This window comes from Callospermophilus lateralis, chromosome 3 (genome assembly GCF_048772815.1).
Source record: "Callospermophilus lateralis isolate mCalLat2 chromosome 3, mCalLat2.hap1, whole genome shotgun sequence".
Classification (NCBI taxonomy): Eukaryota; Metazoa; Chordata; class Mammalia; order Rodentia; family Sciuridae; genus Callospermophilus; species Callospermophilus lateralis.
In genome coordinates, this window is record NC_135307.1 from 128,164,826 (window position 1) to 128,183,981 (window position 19,156).

Below are 19,156 nucleotides of genomic sequence, written 5' to 3' on the forward strand. Positions count from 1 at the left end.
CCCTCTTTTTCGGAGAAAGACAATGTTAACAGATCCCAATATCAACAGTACATTATCTAAGGACAAGTTTTCATTATTAATACATTTATAGTTAGATTCTAAGACTATAGATATTGGATTTAATTATTACTTAAGAATATATTCCTTAGTTTCATAAAAGGCGTACCATATCTGGTGGCATATAGAAAACTTAATTTCAGATGAAGGATGTTATACTTAAAGAGAAAGGAGTGAGGGAATGAGGTTAAACTAACTTACCACCTTTGGAGAACTCTAACCACTCGACTGGTAATTTATGGAAGAATGTATAGACTCAACCTCCTATTTAGATAGTTACCCTATGTATAGATAGCAAAAGTTAGGAGATTGAAAGTGGTATAGAGAGAATATGAATTAAAAAAAAAGAAAAGAAAAGAAATAACAAGGAAGAAAAGAGAAATAAGAGAAGGGAAAGGGAAGTAAGATAGAAATACAGAAAATAAATGGGGGGGAGGTGGGGTATATGCAATTCCTCTAAATTATATTACTTTGGTAATTCAGTTGTTCATGCTCAGTTCTTGGTTTCACATATGCTGAAGTTGTGGAAAAGAGAGAAGAAAAGAGAAAGAGAGGAAAAAAAAAGTCTCTCAGAACACTGTTTTCCTTGCTTCCAGTAGGTGGCGTTGTCTATTCCTAGTTTGAGCCTCTGTATTCAGGGTGGTGGGTATAGCCAGTGTGAAGGGAAATGAGCTTCCACCTGTATCTTCCCTACTCTAGTCTCTGAGGTAGAAACCAGGTGCCTCTACAGTTGTTGTTTTGTGTTGATAGCTACAATCCCCAAAAGCTTGTGGGAAATATTTTGAGTTATCGCAGCTAAGGGTGGGGGAGTTGGAAACCGGATACCGGGATCAGCCGCAACTGTGCTGGTAGCCACAACCACTTTGATGGGTTTTAAGGGTTGATGGGCTTCCTGGAGACTAGCACTCGGGGCGGGACCGGACTTCCTCCTCCGGTCTGGCTGAGCGGCTGGCGCCTTCCTGCTCCGGTCTGGCTGGCGGCTGGCGCCTTCCTGCTCCAGTCTGGCTGGCTGCTGTCGCGCCTTCCTGCTCCGGTCTGGCTGGGCGGCTGTCGCGGCTTCCTGCTCCGGTCTGGCTGGGCGGCTGTCACGGCTCAAGACACTTTCATTTGAAAGGGCTTGTCAAGCTTCCAAAAAACTACTAGTTTTATGCAAAATCAGCAAATACTTTTTCACCCAATCTTGATGATACTTGGTGGTAATGATCAGTTCACTAAGCCCACTTGGCTGCCCAATTTTCACTCTTCAAGGTTGAAGCGTTCGTTTCCAGTAACAGTTTGAATTTTTAGGTTTCACTGTGTTTTCTCCTATATAGATAGATGTGTTTGGAACTCTAAATCAAACACGGTTTGTGCTAGCTCCTTCAAACATGACACACTAAAATAGTTCTACATTCTTTCTCTATGGTTTGTTTCCTCTTGAAGTATCCCTAAGCAGAGACTGGCGAAAGAAACTTTCATTTGAAAGGGGTTGCCAAGCTTCAAAAAAAGTACTAGTTTTATGCAATGTCAGCAAATATTTTTTCACCCAATCTTGATGATACTTGGTGGTAATGATCAGTTCACTAAGCCCACTTGGCTGCCCAATTTTCACTCTTCAAGGTTGAAGCGTTCGTTTCCAGTAAGAGTTTGAATTTTTAGGTTTCACTGTGTTTTCTCCTATATAGATAGATGTGTTTGGAACTCTAAATCAAACACGGTTTGTGCTAGCTCCTTGAAACTTGACACAGTAAAGTGGTTCTACGTTCTTTCTCTATGGTTTGCTTCGTCTTGAAAAAACTACGAGGTTCCTGAAATATCAGCAAATGTTTTGTCTCCAAATCTTGATGATTCTTTTCATTAATGATGAGTACACCAATTCCACTTGGCTCTCCTAAATTTGTTCTTCTAGATTGAAGCGTTCATTTGCAGTAACAGTTTGAATTTTTAGGTTTCATTCTGTTTTCTCCTACACTAATAGATGTAATTGAAACTCTAAATCAAACACAATTAGTGCTAGCTGCTTGAAACTTGACAAATAAAGTAGTTCTCAGTGTTCTCTCTATGTTTGTTTTTTTTTCTCTTAAAGTAACCCTAATCAGAAACTGGGGAAAAATATTTTCATTTGAAAGCCTTTGTAATCTTCCAGAGACTCTGAGTTTCCTGAAATATCAGCAAATATTTCTTCACCCAATCTTCATGATACATGGAGGTAATGATCTGTACACCAATCCTACTTGGTCCCCCAAATTTCGTTCTTCTTCGTTGAAGCATTCTTTTGAAATAAGAGTTTGAATTTATAGTTTAACTCTCTTTTCTCCTATAGTGATAGATTAAGTTGGAACTCTAAATCAAACACGGTTTGGGCTTGCTGCTTGAAACTTGACAAAATGAAGTAGTTTTCAGTGAACTCAATATGGGTTGTTTTCTCTTCAGGTAGTTCTAAGTGGAAACTGGGGAAAAAGGCTTTCATTGAAAGTGTTTGCCAAGTTTCCACAAAAGTATGAGTTTCCTGAAATATCAGCAAATATTTTTTCACCCAATCTTGATGAGATTTGGTGATAATGATCAGTACACCAATCCCACTTGGTCCCCCAAATTTCATTCTTCTACGTTGAAGCATTTTTTTTGAAATAACAGTTGGAATTTATAGTTTAACTGTTTTCTCCTATAGAGATAGATGAATTTGGAACTCTAAATCAAACACGGTTTCTGCTAGCTGCTTGAAACTTGACACGCCAAAGTAGTTCTCACTGCTATCTGTAAGGATTGTTCACTCTTGAAGTAGCCCTAAGCAGAAACTGTCAAATAACACTTTCATTGAAAGGGGTTGCCAAGTTTCCAAAAAACTACGAGTTTCCTGAAATCTCAGCAAATATTTTTTCACCCGATCTTCATGATACATGGAGGTAATGATCAGTACACCAATCCCACATGGTCCCCCAAATTTCATTCTTCTACGTTGAAGCATTCTTTTGAAATAATAGTTTGAATTTATAGTTTAACTCTGTTTTCTCCTATAGAAATAGATGAGTTTGGAACTCTAAATTAACACGGTTTATGATAGCTGCTTGAAACTTGACACAATGAAGTAGTTTTCAGTGTGCTCAATATGGGTTGTTTTCACTTAAAGTAATTCTAAGTGGAGAATGGGGAAAAACACTTTCATATGAAAGCGTTTTCTTAAGTTACCAAAAAACTACAAGGTTCCTGAAATATTAGCAAATTTTTTTTTTCTCCCAAACTTGATGATTCCTAGCAGTAATGATCAGTACACCAATTCCACTTGGCTCCTCTAATTTCGTTTTTCTAGATTGAAGCGTTTGTTTGCAATAACAGTTTAAATTTTTAGGTTTCACTTCGTTTTCTTTTTTAGGGAGAGAAGCATTGGGAACTCTAAATAAAACAGGTTTGTGGTAGCTCTTTGAAACTTGACAAACTGAAATAGTTCTCAGTGCGCTCTCTATGCTTTGTTCTTTTTTTAAGTACCCTGAACAAAAGGAAAGGAGTAAACAATTTCATTTGAAAGAGTTTGAAACACTTCCCCAATACTCCAAGTTTTCTGAAATTTCAGCAAATATTTTGTCACCCAATCTTGATGATATTCGGTGGTAATAATCAGTACACGAATCCCACCTGGCCCCTTAAGTGTTGTTCTTCTAGGTTGAAGCGTTTGTTTGCCATAACTGTTTCAATTGTTATGTTTCACTTTTTTTCTTTTCTTCATGATACATAGAGTTAATGATCAGTACAACAATCCCACTTGGCCCCTTAAATTTGTTCTTCTAGGTAGAAGAATTCGTTTGAAGTAAAGTTTAACTCTGTTTTCTCCTATAGTGATAGATGAATTTGGAACTCTAAATCAAACGCAGTTTGTGCTAGCTGCTTGAAACTTGACAAACAAAAGTAGTTCTCAGTGCTATCTCTATGCTTCTTTCCCTCTTGAAGTAGCCCTAAGCAGATATTGGGCAAAAACACTTCCATTTGAAAGCTTTTGCCAAGCTTCCACAAAACTATGGGTTTCCTGAAATCTCAAAACATTTTTTTCACCCAATCTTGATAATACTTGGCGGTAATGATCAGTACACCAATCCCACTTGGACCCTTAAATTTTGATCTTGTAAGTTCAAGCGTTCGCTTGCAGTAACTGTTTGAATTTTTAGGTTTCATTTTTTTCTCCTATCGTAATAAATAGAGTTGGAACAATAAATAAAACACGGTTTTTGTTAGCTGCTTGAAACATGACACACTAAATTATTTATCAGTGCTATCTCTATCTTTTTTTTACCTGTTAAAATAGCCCTAAGCAGAGACTGGGGAAAAACACATTCATTTGATAGCCTTTGCAAAGAGTCCACAGACTCCTAGTTTCCTGAAATTTCAGCAAAGTTTTTTTTTTTCAACCAATCTTGATGATATTTGGCTGTAATAATCAGTACATCAATCCCACTTGGCCACTGATATTTTGTTCTCCTATGTTCACGCGTTCTTTTGCAGTAACAGTTTCAATTTTTATGTTTATTTTGTTTTCTCCAGAGTGATAGATGATTTTGAAACTCTAAATCAAACATGGTTTGTGCTAGCTGCTTGAAACTTGACAAAATTAATTACTTCTCAGTTCTCTCTCTATGCTTTTTTTCATCTTGTAGTACCCTGAAGGAAAGGCAAGGAATAATCACTTCCATTTGGAAGCGTTTGCAAAGCTTCAACAAAACTCTGAGTTTCCTGAATTTTCAGCAATATTTTTTAACCCACACTTAATGATACATGGTAGTAATGATCAGTACACCAATCCCACTTGGCCCTCCCAAATTTCATTCTTCTAGGTTTAAGCATTCGTTTGCAGTAAGAGTTTTAATTTTTATGTTTCACTTTGTTTTCTCCTATAGTGATAGATGTAGTTGGAATTCTAAGTCAAACACAGTTTGTGCTGGCTGCTTGAAACTTGACACAATCAAGTAGTTCACAGTGCTACCTATATGTTTTTTTTCTCCCGAAATAGCCTAAAGCAGAGACTGGGGATTATCACTTTCATTTGAAAGCATTTCCCAAGGTTCCAAAAAATTACGAGTATCCTGAAATGTCAGCAAATAATTTTTCACTCAATCTTGATGATACTTGGTGGTAATCATCAGTACACCAATCCCATTTTGTCCCCCAAATTTCGTTCTTCTAGGTTGAATTGTTCGTTGCCATAACAGTTTGAATTTTTTGGTTTCACTCTGTTTTCTCGTATAGTGATAAATGCATTTGGAACTCTAAATCAAACACGGTTTGTGCTAGCTGCTTGAAACATGGCACACTGAAGTAGTTCTCAGTGGGCTCTTCATTCTTCCTTCCCTCTTGAAATATCCCTAAGCAGAGGCAAGGAAAAACAGTTTCATGTTGTAAGCTTAGACAGAACTCCAGTTTTTTAAAATACCACCAAAAACTTTTTCTCCCGATTTTGATAACACTTGGACGTAATGATGAGTACTCGAGTAGCAATTGGCTCCCCAAATTTCCTTCTTCTAGGTTGAGTCGTTCATTTGCAGAAATACTTTGAATTTTTAGGTTTCACTTTTTTTCTCTATAGGGAGAAATGCATTTGGAACTCAAAATTAAACAAGGTTTGTGCTAGCTCTTTGAATCTTTAGAAACTAAATTAGTTTCCAGTGGGCTCTCTATGATTGGTTCCCTCTTGCAGTAGCCCTAAGCAGAGGCAAAGAAAATACACTTTCATTTGAAAGTGTTTGCCAACCTGTCAGAGAAATCCGAATTTCCTTAAATCTCAGAAAAATATTTTTTTCACCCGATCTTGTTGATACATTGCAGAGATTATGAGTACCCCAACTGCACTTGGTGTCTTAAATATCATACTTCTATGTGAAAGCATTCGTTTGCAGGAACACTTTGAATTTTTTGGTTTCACTTTGTTTTCCCCTTAGGTATTCTATAATTTGGAACTGTAAATCAAACACAGTTTGGGCTAGCTGCTTAAACCTTGACACACTACATTTGTTCTCAGTACTCTCTGCATGTTTTGTTCCCTCTTGCAGTAGCTGTAAGCATTGGCAAGGTAAAGTCACTTTTATTTGAGAGCATTTGCCAAGCTTCCAAGAACTCTGAGTTTCCAGAAACCCCAGAAGATATTTTTTCACACAATCTTGATGATACTTTGCGGTAATGATTGGTACTCCAGTAGCACTTGGCCCCCCAAATTTAGATCTTCTAGGTTGAAGCGTTCCATTGCAGGAACAGTTTGAATATTTAGGTTTCACTTCAATTTCCCCTATAGGGAGAGATGCATTTGGAACTCTATATGGAACACGGTTTGTGCTGGCTGCTTGAAACTTTGCAAACTAAAGTAGTTCTCAGTGCGCTGTCTATGCTTTGTTTCCTTTTGCAGTATCCATAAGTGGAGGGAAGGATAAAGACACTATCATTTGAAAACATTTGTCAATATTCCACAGAACTCCGGGTTTATTGATATCTCAGCAAATATTTTTTCACCCAGTCTTCTTGATACATTGCAAGAATCATCAGTACCCCAGCCGCACTTGACTCCATAAATTTAGTTCTTCTAGTTTGAAGCGTTTGTTTTCAGGAACACTTTTAATTTTTAGATTGCACTTTCTATTCCCCTATAGGTATTCTCCAATTTGGAACTCTAAATCAAACACGGTTTGTGCTAGCTGCTTGAAGTTATACAAATTAAATTAGTTCTTAGTGTGCTCTCTATGCTTTATTCCCTCATGCAGTAGCTCTAAGCAGACTCAAGGAAAAATCACTTTCTTTTGAAAGCCTTGCCAAGCTTCCACAGATCTCTGAGTTTCCTGAAATCCCAGCAAATATTTTTTCACCCAATCTTGATGATACTTGGCAGTAATGATCATTAATGCAGTCCCTCTTGTACTTCCAAATTTAGTTCTTCTAGGTTGAAGTGTTCGTTTTCAGGAACACTTTGAATTTTTAGGTTGCACGATGTATTACCCTGTAGGTATACTCCCATTTGGAACTCTAAATCAAACACGGTTTGTGCTAGCTGCTTGAAACTATACAAACTAAATTGGTTCTTAGTGTGCTCTCTATTCTTTGTTCACTCATGAAATAGCTCTAAGCAGTGTCAAGGAAAAATCACTTTAATTTGAAAGCGTTTGACAAGCTTCCAGAGATCCTCAAGTTTCCAGAAATCCCATCAAATATTTTTTTCACACAACTTGATGATACTTGGCAATAATGATCCATACTCCAGTCGCACTTGGCCCCCCAAACTTAGTTCTTCTAGTTTGAAGCGTTCCTTTGCAGGAAAAGTTTGAAATTTTAGGTTTCACTTTGTTTTCCCCCATACAGATAGATGCAGGCGATTGCCAATCTTTCACAGAACTCTGCGTTTTCTGAAATTCCAGCAAATATTTTTTCACCCAATCTTGATGACACTGGGTAGTAATGATCATTATTCCAGTCGCTCTTGGCCTTCCAAATTTAGTTCTTCCTGGTTGAAGCGTTTGGTTTTAGGAACACTTTGAATTTTTAGGTTGCGTGTTGTATTCCCCTCTAGGTATACTCTTATTTGGAATTCTAAATCAAACACAGTTTGTGCTAACTGCTTGAAACTATACAAACTAAATTAGTGCTTAGTGTGCTCTCTATGCTTTGTTCTCTCATGCAGTTGCTTTAAGCAGAGTCAAGGAATAATCACTTTCATTTGAAAGCCTTTGCCAAGCTTCCACAGATCCTCAAGTTTCCAGAAATCCCAGCAAATATTTTTTTTTCACACAATTGCAGTAACAGTTCGAATTATTAGGTTTCACTTTGTTTTCCCCTATAAGGAGAGATGCATTTGGAGCTCTAAATCAAACACAGTTTGTGCTAGCTGTTTGCAACTTTGCAAACTAAATTAGTTCTCAGTGCACTGTCTATGCTTTGTTTCCTCTTTCAGTATCCTTAAGTAGGGGAAGAAAAAAGACACTTTCATTTGAAAGCATTTGGCAATCTTCCACAGAACTCCGAGTTTACTGAAATCTCTACAAATATTTTTTTCACCCGAACTTGTTGATACGTTGCAGGAATAATCAGTATCCCAGCCGCAATTGGCTTCCCAAATTTTGTACTTCTAAGTGAAAGCGTTCCTTTGCAGAAACACTTTGAATTTTTAGGTGTCACTTTGTATTCCCCTATAGGTATACTCCTGTTTGGAACTCTAAATCAAACACCGTTTGAGCTAGCTGCTTGAAACTATATAAACTAAATTAGTTCTTAGTGCACTCTCTATGCTTTGTTCCCTCATGCAGTAGCTCCGAGCAGAGTCAAGGAAAAATCACTTTCATTTGAAAGCCATTGCCATGTTTTCACACATCTCCAAGTTTTCTGAAATCCCAGCAAATATTTTTTCATCCAATCTTGATGATATTTGGCAATAATGATCTGTACTCCAGTCGCATGTGGCTCCCCAAAAAGTTCTTCTAGTTTGAAGCATTTGTTTTCAGGAATAGCTTTAATTTTTAGGTTTCACTTTGTTTTCCCCTATACAGATAGATGCAGTTTGAACTCCTGACCATAACACTGACCATTACACTAACCCTAGCTCTAAACACCACCTTACCCTAAACCTAAACCTAACACTAAACATAGCACTAAAATTCTAAAGCTAGCCTCAATTGTAACCCTAGTACTTACATTAGCCATAATCCTAACCCTAGCCCTAACTTAACCCAAAACCTAGCCCTAATCTGAACCCTAAATCTAGCTATAACCATAACCCTAACGCTATTCCTAGCAAAATCATAACCATAACCCTAGATCTAAACTGATCTCTAACTCTGTCTATTACCATAACCATAACCCAAATGCTAATGCCAACCCTTGGCCTAAACCTAATCCTATCCCAAATCCTAACCCTATCAATTACCCAAAACCTAAAGTAAACCCTAAACATAACCCTATCTTTACCCTAACCCTAACACTAGCACTAATTTGAGCCCTAATTTTAAACCTTAACGTTTCGCAAACCATAACCCAGACCTTGACCCTAATAAAACCTCTAGCTCTAAACCTCATCCTAACCCTAAACCTAACCCTTACACCAGACATAGCCATAATCTTAACCATAAAACTATCTTTAACCATAATTCTGGACAGGAAATTATCCCTAGCCCTAATCCTAGCCTTAAAACTAAAACAAACACTAGCCATAATTCTAGTCCTAAACCTAGCCTTAATCATAACCCTAACCCTAGTCCTAGCTCTAACCCTAATTTATACCCTCACCAAACCGCTAAACCTAGCTATAACACCATTTCTTAACCTAAACTTAACTTTAATTTTAACCCTAAGCTTCAGCAAAACACTAACCCTACTTCTAATCCTAGCCCTAATTTAGCCCTATCTCTAACCCTAACCCTAACCCTAGCCCTAAGACTAATTCTAACTCTCGCCTTTTGCCCGATCCCTAATTCTAACCCTATTGTAACCCTATCCCTACCCCTAACCTTGCCCTATTCTTAGTCCTAGCCCTTACCCTAGATCTAACCCTAACTCCAAATTTAACCCTGACTCCAAATCTAACCATAACTCTAAGCCAAAGCTTAACACTAACACTAGCCTTAACCCTAATGCTAATCATAAAACTAGCTCTAACCCTAATCCTAGGACTAAAACAAATCAAGCAGTAGCCCAAACCCTAAACCGTAACTTAAACCAAATACTAGCACTACACTTAGATCTAATCCTATTCCTAATTCGAGTCCTAACCCTAGCCTTGAAACTAACCCTGACCCTGAGTCATATCCTAACACTCTTCCTAGCTCTAAACACCACCCTGACTTAAACCTAACTCTAACCCAAACATTGGCCCTGCTTTAGAGTAAACCTGTCTCTAAATCTGACCCTATCTGAAAATCTAAACCTAACAATAGACTTAGCCATAACCCTAACCCTACAACTAGCCCTCAACATTACCCTAGCTCTTACATTACCCATAGCCATAAACCTAACACAAAACCTAGAGCTAATCCTAGGCCTAAGCAAAGCCTTAAGAATAACACTAACCCTAACCCTAGCCCTAACCCTAACCTGACACTAGCCTTAGTCCTAACCCTAGCTCAAAGCCCAAACATTACCCCAAACATAAACCTACACCTATCTCTCAATCTAATCCAAACCCTAGCCCTAATCCTAACCTTAACCCTAGCCCTAAACCTACCTCTAATCCTACCATTACTCTAAACCTAACACTAACCTTATTGATAATCCTCTGCCTAAACCTAAAACTAAATCTAACTGAAAAACTAATCCTAGACCTAATCTTAAACCTCACACTTGCCATAGACCTAACCCTAGCTCAAACCCTAACCCTTACTATAAACCTAAACATAACCATAGCCCTAACTCTAAGCCTAAACCTCAATCTAAAGTTAAACATATCTCTAAATCTACATTTAATTATACCCATTATTCTTCACCTACCCCTAACCCTGTGATGTCCCTAGCACTAATCCTAACCCTAACCTATCAGTACTGTAATCTTATCCCTAGAAGTAACCCTAAACCTAATCATCACCCTAGCCCTAACCCTAGCTCAAAACCTAACCCTTACACTAAACATAACCCTAAGGCTAACCCTAGTTTTAACCCTAACCCAAACCCTAATTCAAGACCTATTACTAACCATAAACCTAGACCTTAACTTAGCTCTAACCCTATCGATTATACTAAACATAACCCTTATCCTAATGCAAACCCTAGGCCTAACCCTAACCCTATCAATTACCCTAAACCTAATGTAAACTCTAAACAAAACCCTATCATTACCGTAACCCACACCCTAATGCTAATTCAAGCCCTAACGCTAAACCCTAACCTCAACCAAACTCTAACACTGACCCTGACACTAATAAATATCCTAGCTCTAATGCTGACCCTTACACTAAATCTAACCCTTACAATAGACCTAGCCATAATCCTAATAGTTAAACTATCCCCAACCCTAAGTCTAGACCTGACTTTAGTCATAGCCCTAAACCTAACACAAACCCCAGCCCTTATCTTAGACCTAAACCCAGCCTTAATTGTAACCCTAAACCTAACCTTAGTCCTAACTGGAAAACTAACACTAGCCCAAATCTTTACCCCAATTTAGCCCTACTCCTAACCCTAGTTCTATTCCTAGCCCTAAACAAAACCATAGACCTAACTCTAGCCTAAACCTCAATCTAACATTAAACATAGCCCTAAATTTACATCTAATCATATCCATTACACTAACTCTAACTCTCACTCTAGCCCCATCACTAGTTTTAAACCTATCCCTTACCGGAACCCTAATCCTAGCCCTAAACCTAGCCCTAACCCTAGCCCTTTCATTAACCCAGCCCTAACTTTTATCTAATTTTAACTAAAAATTTAACCCTAACCCTAAACCTAAACTAACTCTAAATCTTAATCTAACTTTAACTCTAAGCCTAAACCTAAAGCTAACACTAGCCCTAACCCTAAAGCTAATTCTAAAAGTAACCCTAATTCTAGCCCTAGGCCTAAAAAAAAAAAAAAAAAAAAAAAAAAAAAAAAAAAACAAGCCTTAGCCCTAACCCTAACACTTAACATAAACCAAACCCTAATCCTAACCCCAACCTTAGCTCTAATTCTAGTGTTAAGCAGGAAACTACAACCAATACTGACCCTGACTCTGACAATAACCCTAGTGTAAATATCACCCTATCCCTAAGCTAAACCTAACATTCAACATACCACTAACCCTAAGCCTAAATTTAGCCATAATTTTAACCCTGGTACTTACATTAGCCTTAACCCTAACCCTAAAACTAACTTAACCCCAAACCTAGCCCTAATCTGAGCCCTAACCCGAGTTTTAACCCTAACCCTAAACCTATCCCTAATCAAAACCATAACCCTAGCCATAACCCTAGCTCTAACCCTATCCATTGCTGTAATCATAACCCTTGGTCTAAACCTTACCCTATCCATTATCCTAAACCTATGCATTACCCTAAACCAAACCTAAACCCTAAACATCTTTCTTTCATTACTCTAACACTAACCAGAACGCTAATTCAAACCCTAACTTTAAAACTTACCTATCCCTAACTTGTAAACCAGACCTTGACCCTAATAATACCCCTAGCTCTAAACCTGATCCTAATCCTAAACCTTACTCTACATGTAACCATTAACCTAACCCTAAAACTATCTTTAAGCATAACCCTAGATCTGATATTAACAGTAGCCCTAATCCTAGCCCTAACCCTAAACAAATTGTAGCCTTCATCCTAGCCCTAAACTAAGCCTTAATCATAATCCTAACCCTAACCATAGTCCTAACCTTAATTCTAACCATCAACCTATCTCTAAACCTAGCTATATAACACCATTCTTTACCCTAAACTTAACCCTAACCTTAACCCTAATTCTAGGCCTAAGGTGAACACTAACCCTAGCCCTAATCCTAGCACTAATTTAACCCTATTCCTAACCCTAACCCTTACCCTAGCCCTAAGACTAACTCTAAATCTCACACAAGCCCTATCTCTAATTCTAACCCTATTCATTACTGTAATCCTAACCCTAGCCCTAACCCTAGCACTAACCCTATCAATAACCATTGCCTAATCCTTATTCCTAGTCCTAACCCTAGATCTAACCCTAGCACTAAATCTAAATGTAATCTTAAGCCTAAGCATAACATTAACACTAGCCTTACCCTAACTCTAAACATAAATCTAGCCTTAACCCTAATCCTAGCAGTAAAACAAAACTGAGCAATAGCCCTAACACTTAACCCTTAACTTAACCCTTAACTTAATCCAAACCCTAACACTACACCTAGAACTGACACTACCCCTAATTAGAGTCCTAACCCTAACCCTAAACATAACCCTAACCTGAAAGCTAAACCTAAAACTATACTTAGCTCTAAATTTAACCCTAAATCTAGCCCTAATTATAACAAGTTCTTACATTTGCCGTAGCTCTAACCTATCGCAAAACCTTGCCCTAACCCAAGCCCTACACTAGCTTTAACTCTAAACCTAACCATACCCTAACTTTAGCCCTAACCCTAAACCTGTCTAACCCTAGACCTAATCATAAGCATAGCAAAAGCCCTATCACTAGCTCTAACCCTATTTATTAACCTAATGATAACCCTAATGCTTCTGCTAATCATAGGCCAAACCCTAATCCTATCCTAACCCTCATCCTATCAATTACCCAACACCTATCCTGAACTTTAAACCTAAAACTATCATTAACCTATGCTAATCATAATGATCCTGAACTTTAAACCTAAAACTATCATTAACCTATGCTAATCATAATGATAACTAGAGCCATAACATAATAAAAACAATAACCCTAACCCTGACCTAATAATACCCATAGCTCTAAACCTGACCCTAACAAGAAACCTAATCTTTCCAATAGATCTAGCTATAAACCTAACCCTAAAACTCTCCCTGACTGTAATCCTAGACCTGACATTAGCCCTAGCTCTAAACCTAGTCCTAACCCTAACATAAAACTTAGCCCACATCCTTGCCATAAACCTCGCCTTAATCATAAACCTAATCCTAACCCTAGCCCTAATTCTAATCCTCATCCTAGACAAAAAGTAACTATAATCCTAATCCTTAATCTAAACCTAACCATAATCCTAACACTAACACTAATCCTAGACCTAAAAATAGGCCTAAACCTAACACTAACCCTAGCCCTAATCCCAGCCCTAATTTAGCCCTATCCTTAACCCTAACACTAACCCTAGCCTAAGACTAACTCAAACTCTCACCCTAGCCCTATACCTAGTTCTTACCCTACTCCTTAACATCACCCTAAACATAGCCCTTAACTTAGCATTAATCCTAGCCCTATCCTTGTTCCTATCTCAAAGCCTACATCTAAACCTAACTCTAAATCTAACCCTAAACTAAGCCTAAACCCCACCCTAACACTAGCCCTAATCCTAACATTAATCATAAAATTAGCCCTACCTCTACCCTTAGCCATTAAACAAAACCTAATCATAACACTAACCCTAACACTTAACCTAAACGAAACCCTAACCTTACACATAGCCCTAATCCTACCTATAATTCTAGTCTTAACCCTAACCTGAAAACTAATCCAAATTCTGACTCTGGCCCTAACATTAAACCTAGCTCTAAACATCATCATAACCGTAAACTTAACCCTAACACTAGACCTATCCCTAACCCTAACCCTATCACTAGTGCTAATCATAACACTACTTCATACATTAGTTGTAGCCTTAACCCTAGCCCTAACCTTACCCAAAACCTAGTCTTAATCCAAGTCCTAAACCTAGCTTTTTTAAAACTTTTTTTTTGTTTGTTTGTTTTCGGTGGACACAACATCTTTGTTTTGTTGATATGTTGTGCTGAGGATTGAACCCAGCACCCTGCGCATGCCAGGGAATCACACTAGCACTTGAGCCTCATTCTCAGCCCCTAAACCTAGCTTTAACCCTAAATATAAACCTAACTCTAAACCAAAAAAAAAAGTCCTAATCCTATACATAACCCTACCTCTAATCTTAGGTCTAACCCTATTCACTACCCTAATGATAACCCTAGGCCTAATCCTACCCCTATCCATTACACTAAACAACACCTAAATGCTAAGCCTAACCCTTTCTTTAACTTAACACTAAACCTAATGATAATTCAAGCCCTAAATCTAAACCCTAACCTCACCCAAATCCTCACCTTGATAAGACCCTAATAATAACCCTTGATCTAAAACTGACCCTTACTCTAAAACTAACTCCTATAATGGACCAAGCCATAAACCTAACACTAAATCTGTCCCTAAATGTAACCCTAGACCTAACATTAGCCCTAGCCCTAATACTATCCCTAACCCCACTAAAACTTTAGCCGTCATCCTAGCTCTAAACCTAGCTTTAATCATAACCCTAACCCTAACCCTAGCCCTAACCCTAATACTAACACTTGTCCTAGCCCTCAACCTAGCTATAACCCAATACTTTACCCTAAACATAACCCTAACTCTAACCCTAACCCTCGGCCTAAACCTAACACTAACACTAGCCGTAATTTAGGCCTATCCCTAACTCTAACATTAAGCCTAACCCTAGCCCTACGACTAACTCTAACTCTCACACTAGCCTTATCACTAGTTCTAACCCTATCTTTTAACCATAACCCAAACCTAATGCTAATCCTAATCCTAACCCTTACCTTATCCTTAGCCCTAGCCCTAACCATAGATGAAAACCTAACCCTAACCTGAAGCCTTAGCCTAACCATTATAAATACATTTATATTTAGACACTATATCTACAGATGTTGGCTTCAATTATTATTTAGAATATAGTCATTAGTTTCATAAAAGGCATACCATTTCTGGTCGTGTATAGAGAACTGAGGGTCAGGGATAGGATGCTATGTTAAGGGGGAAAAGAGTGAGTGTATTTGATTAATCTAATTTAGCAAATTTAGAGGAGAACTCTAATGAACAGACAGGGAGAATTCATGGAAGAATGTATAAAGTCAAACTCCTTATCAAAATTCATAAAACTACCTTATGTATAAATAGTAAAAGTTGGAAGGTTGAAAGTGGGATAGAGGGAGAAAGAACAAAAAGGAAAAAATAACAAGGATAGAAAGACAGGGAGAAAGAAAATAAAGGGATTATGAGGTGAAACCTATGAAATTCCTCTATATTATACTATTCTGGTGATTCAGTTCTTAAAGTCCAATTTCATGCAAAGTTCTTGGTTTCACATATGTTGAGGTTGTGAGGACCAGAGGGGCAAGGGTAGAGGAGAATGGATGAGAAGAGCGAGAAAAGAAAAGTTAAAAAGAAAAAAAAAGTGTCTCAGAACTCTGTTTTCTTTTCTTGTAGTAGGTTGAGTTGACTATTCCTAGCTTGAGTCTCTGTGCTGAGGGTGGTGGAGGTAGCCAGGGTCAGAGGGCTTGAGCTTCTACCTGGAGCCTCCCTACTCTTAGTCTCTGAATTGGAAACCAGGTGCCTGTACAGTTGCTGTTCCACATTGATAGCTACACCCCCCATAACTTGTGAGAAAAATTATGAGTTATCACAGCTGGAGGTAGGGGAGTTGGAAACAGGTACCTGATCAGCTGCAGAACCGAGCTGGTAGCCATGCCCACCAATAGATGGTGAGTAAGGTTTTGCAAGATGGATTCCATCTATTACCCGTGCATGATGTTTGGTGAGGTGGGTGGTTCCGGAGTGACCTTGTGCTGTGTCCAGAGCTGGTCTGGTGACTCACAAGCAAAGCCTCTGTGTTCTATGCTACCTTCCATCTATGCTGAGAGCGACTTAATGGCTGAGTCTGCTGTCTGTGCCCAGAACTACCATGTGGCTGAGCCTTCCTTCTGCACTGAGAGCACCTATGTGGCCATATTTTTCTTCAAATTTCTATGATACTGGGCAGGATTCATATTTTACGTAGCCTTACTATGCTCCACAGGTTTGTGCCTTCTTGGTTCAATGGTTCTCTATCAGGAACATATGTATTTTAAGGTTTCCCTTCATTATGGCTTCTTGATGTGATTGAAAATTGAGCTGGAAATCAAACAGGGTTGGCAGGGGGTGCTTGAAACTTCACAAATCATTTCTCAGTGGGTACTCTCTGGTTTCTCTCTTTTGAATATAAGACAAAGATGAAGCATGCAAAAGAAACTGTATCTGAGAGCCCTGAAGGAGAAAACAGAGAAACATGTATGTACTGAAATAAGTCTCCCAGCAATTTGATTAGATTTCTTTGATACTGTGCAGTATTCATCTTTTAGCTTGCTCCACTAGGCTCCCCAAGGTTGGCACTTTGGGATCAATGGTTCTCTAAACAGATAAGGGTCAGTGTTACGGTTATGGTTAGGGATAGATTTAGAGCCAGTTTTAGGGTTAGAGTTTGTATTATTCAAATTTCTTTGACACTGGGAAAGATTCATCTTTTACCTAGCCTTATTAGGTGCCCCAGTTTGGGGCCTTTTTGGTTCAATGATTCGCTGTCAGGAATACTTTATTTTTAATGTCTCACTTCATTTTGACCTATATGGGTAAATACAAATAGAGCTGGAAATCAGAGGGTTGATGCTAGCTGGATGAAACTTCACATACTCAGTCAGTTGTCTGTGGGCACTCTCTGGTTTCTTCCTTGTCAAAGTGGCCTTAAACTGAAGTATGCAAAACAAATTTATCCAAGAGCACTTTAGGAGAAACAGGGGAAATGCATGTACTGAAATACCTCCCCAGGTTATTCAGTCAGATTTTTTGATCTGTAAGCTTGTCCAACTAGTCTCCCCAAGTTTGAAACTTTTATGATGAAAGGTTCTCTTAACAGGTTAGACTTAAGGTTATGGTTAGAGTTAGGGCAAGTGTTAGAACTATTGTTAGGGTTAGAGTTGATTTTTTTCAACTTTTTTGATACTGGGAAGGATTTATCTTTTTCCTATTCTTAGTATACTCCCCATGTTTGGTCCTCCTAGGTAAAAGGGTTTGTTCTCAGGAGCAGTTTTAATTTTCATGTTTCACTTCATTTTGCCATAGAGGGGTTAATGGAAATGGAGCTGGACTCAAATAGAGTTTGTGGCAGCTGCTTGAAACTTCACACACTCAATCATTTCTCAGTACATATTATTTCATTTGTTTCTTGTGGAAGTAGCACAAAGCTGAATTAGAAAGAAACAGCTTTATGTGAGCACTTTAGGGGCAAGCTTCATTTTTTTTTGCTTGGATTACTTTGAAATTGTACAGGATTAATCCTTTTCCTAGTCTTAGTAGTAACCCCAAATTTGGGTTTTCAAGGCTTGCCAGTTTACTGTGAGGAAGAGTTTGAATTTTTATTTTTCACTTTATTATGGCCTAGAGATATAAATGAAAATGGAGTTGGAAATCAAACAGAGTTAGTACTAGCTGCTTGAACCTTCAATCAGCTCTCTGTGGGCACTGTATTTTTTTGTGAAAGAACCTTAAACTGAAGCAAGAAAAATAATTTATATAAGAACAAATTAAGAGACAACAGGGAAATATGCACGTACTGAAATACCTCCACAATTATTTGTTCAGATTTCTTTGATACTGCACAGGATTTATCTGTTAGCATGCCCCACTGGGCTCCTTTATTTGGGGACTACTATGATCAATGGTTCTCTAAACAGGTTAGGTTAGGTTTAATATTAGTTTAGGGCTAGGGTTACAGCTATTGTTTTGTTAGATTTAGTTTTGTTCAAATTTCTCTGATACTGGGCAGGATTCAACTTTTATCTAGCCTTACTATATTCTCTGGTTTGGGCCTCATGGGTCAAGAGTTTGCTCTCCTAAACAGTTCGTATTTTAAGTTTTCATTTCATTTTGACCTATGTGGGTAAATGTAAATGGAGCTGGAAATCCAACAGGGTTAGTACTAGCTACTTCAAACATCACACATTCAATCAGTTTTCTATGGGCATTCTCTGTTTTATTCCTTGTAAAAGTAGCCCTAAGCTGAAGCATGCAAAGCAACTTTATGTGAGAGCAATTTAGGAGTAAACAGGAAAATATTCATATACTAAATTACCTCCCCCCAATTATTTGGTCAGATTTCTTTCATACTGTGAAAGATTCATCTGTTAGCCTGCCCCATTTGGCTCCCTAAGTGTGGAACTTCTAGGATCAAAAGGACTCTAAACAGGCTAAGGTTAGTGTTAGGGTTAGTTTTAGGACTAGGATTAGACCTAGTGTTAGGGTTAGAGTTAGTTTATTTTCAAATTTCTATGATACTGTCCAGGATTCATCTTTTTCATATTTTGACTATGCTCCAAATGTTTGGGCCTCCTATATAAAGGGTTTGCTTTCAGTAACAGTTTAAATTTTCATGTTTCTCTTCATTTTGCCCTATAGGGGTGAATGGAAATGAAGCTGGAAATCAAAGAGTGTTTGGGCTAGCTGCTTGAAACTTCACTCACTCCATTAATTTTTAGTGAGAATAACTTGGTGTTTTCTGTGGAAGTAGCCCTAAGATGAAATAGAAAGAAACAAGTTTTATCTCTGAGTGCTTTGGGAGCCAGCAGAATACCCATGTACTGAAAGAACTTCAATTTTTTTTGGTTGGATTACTTTGATACTGTACAGGATTCATCCT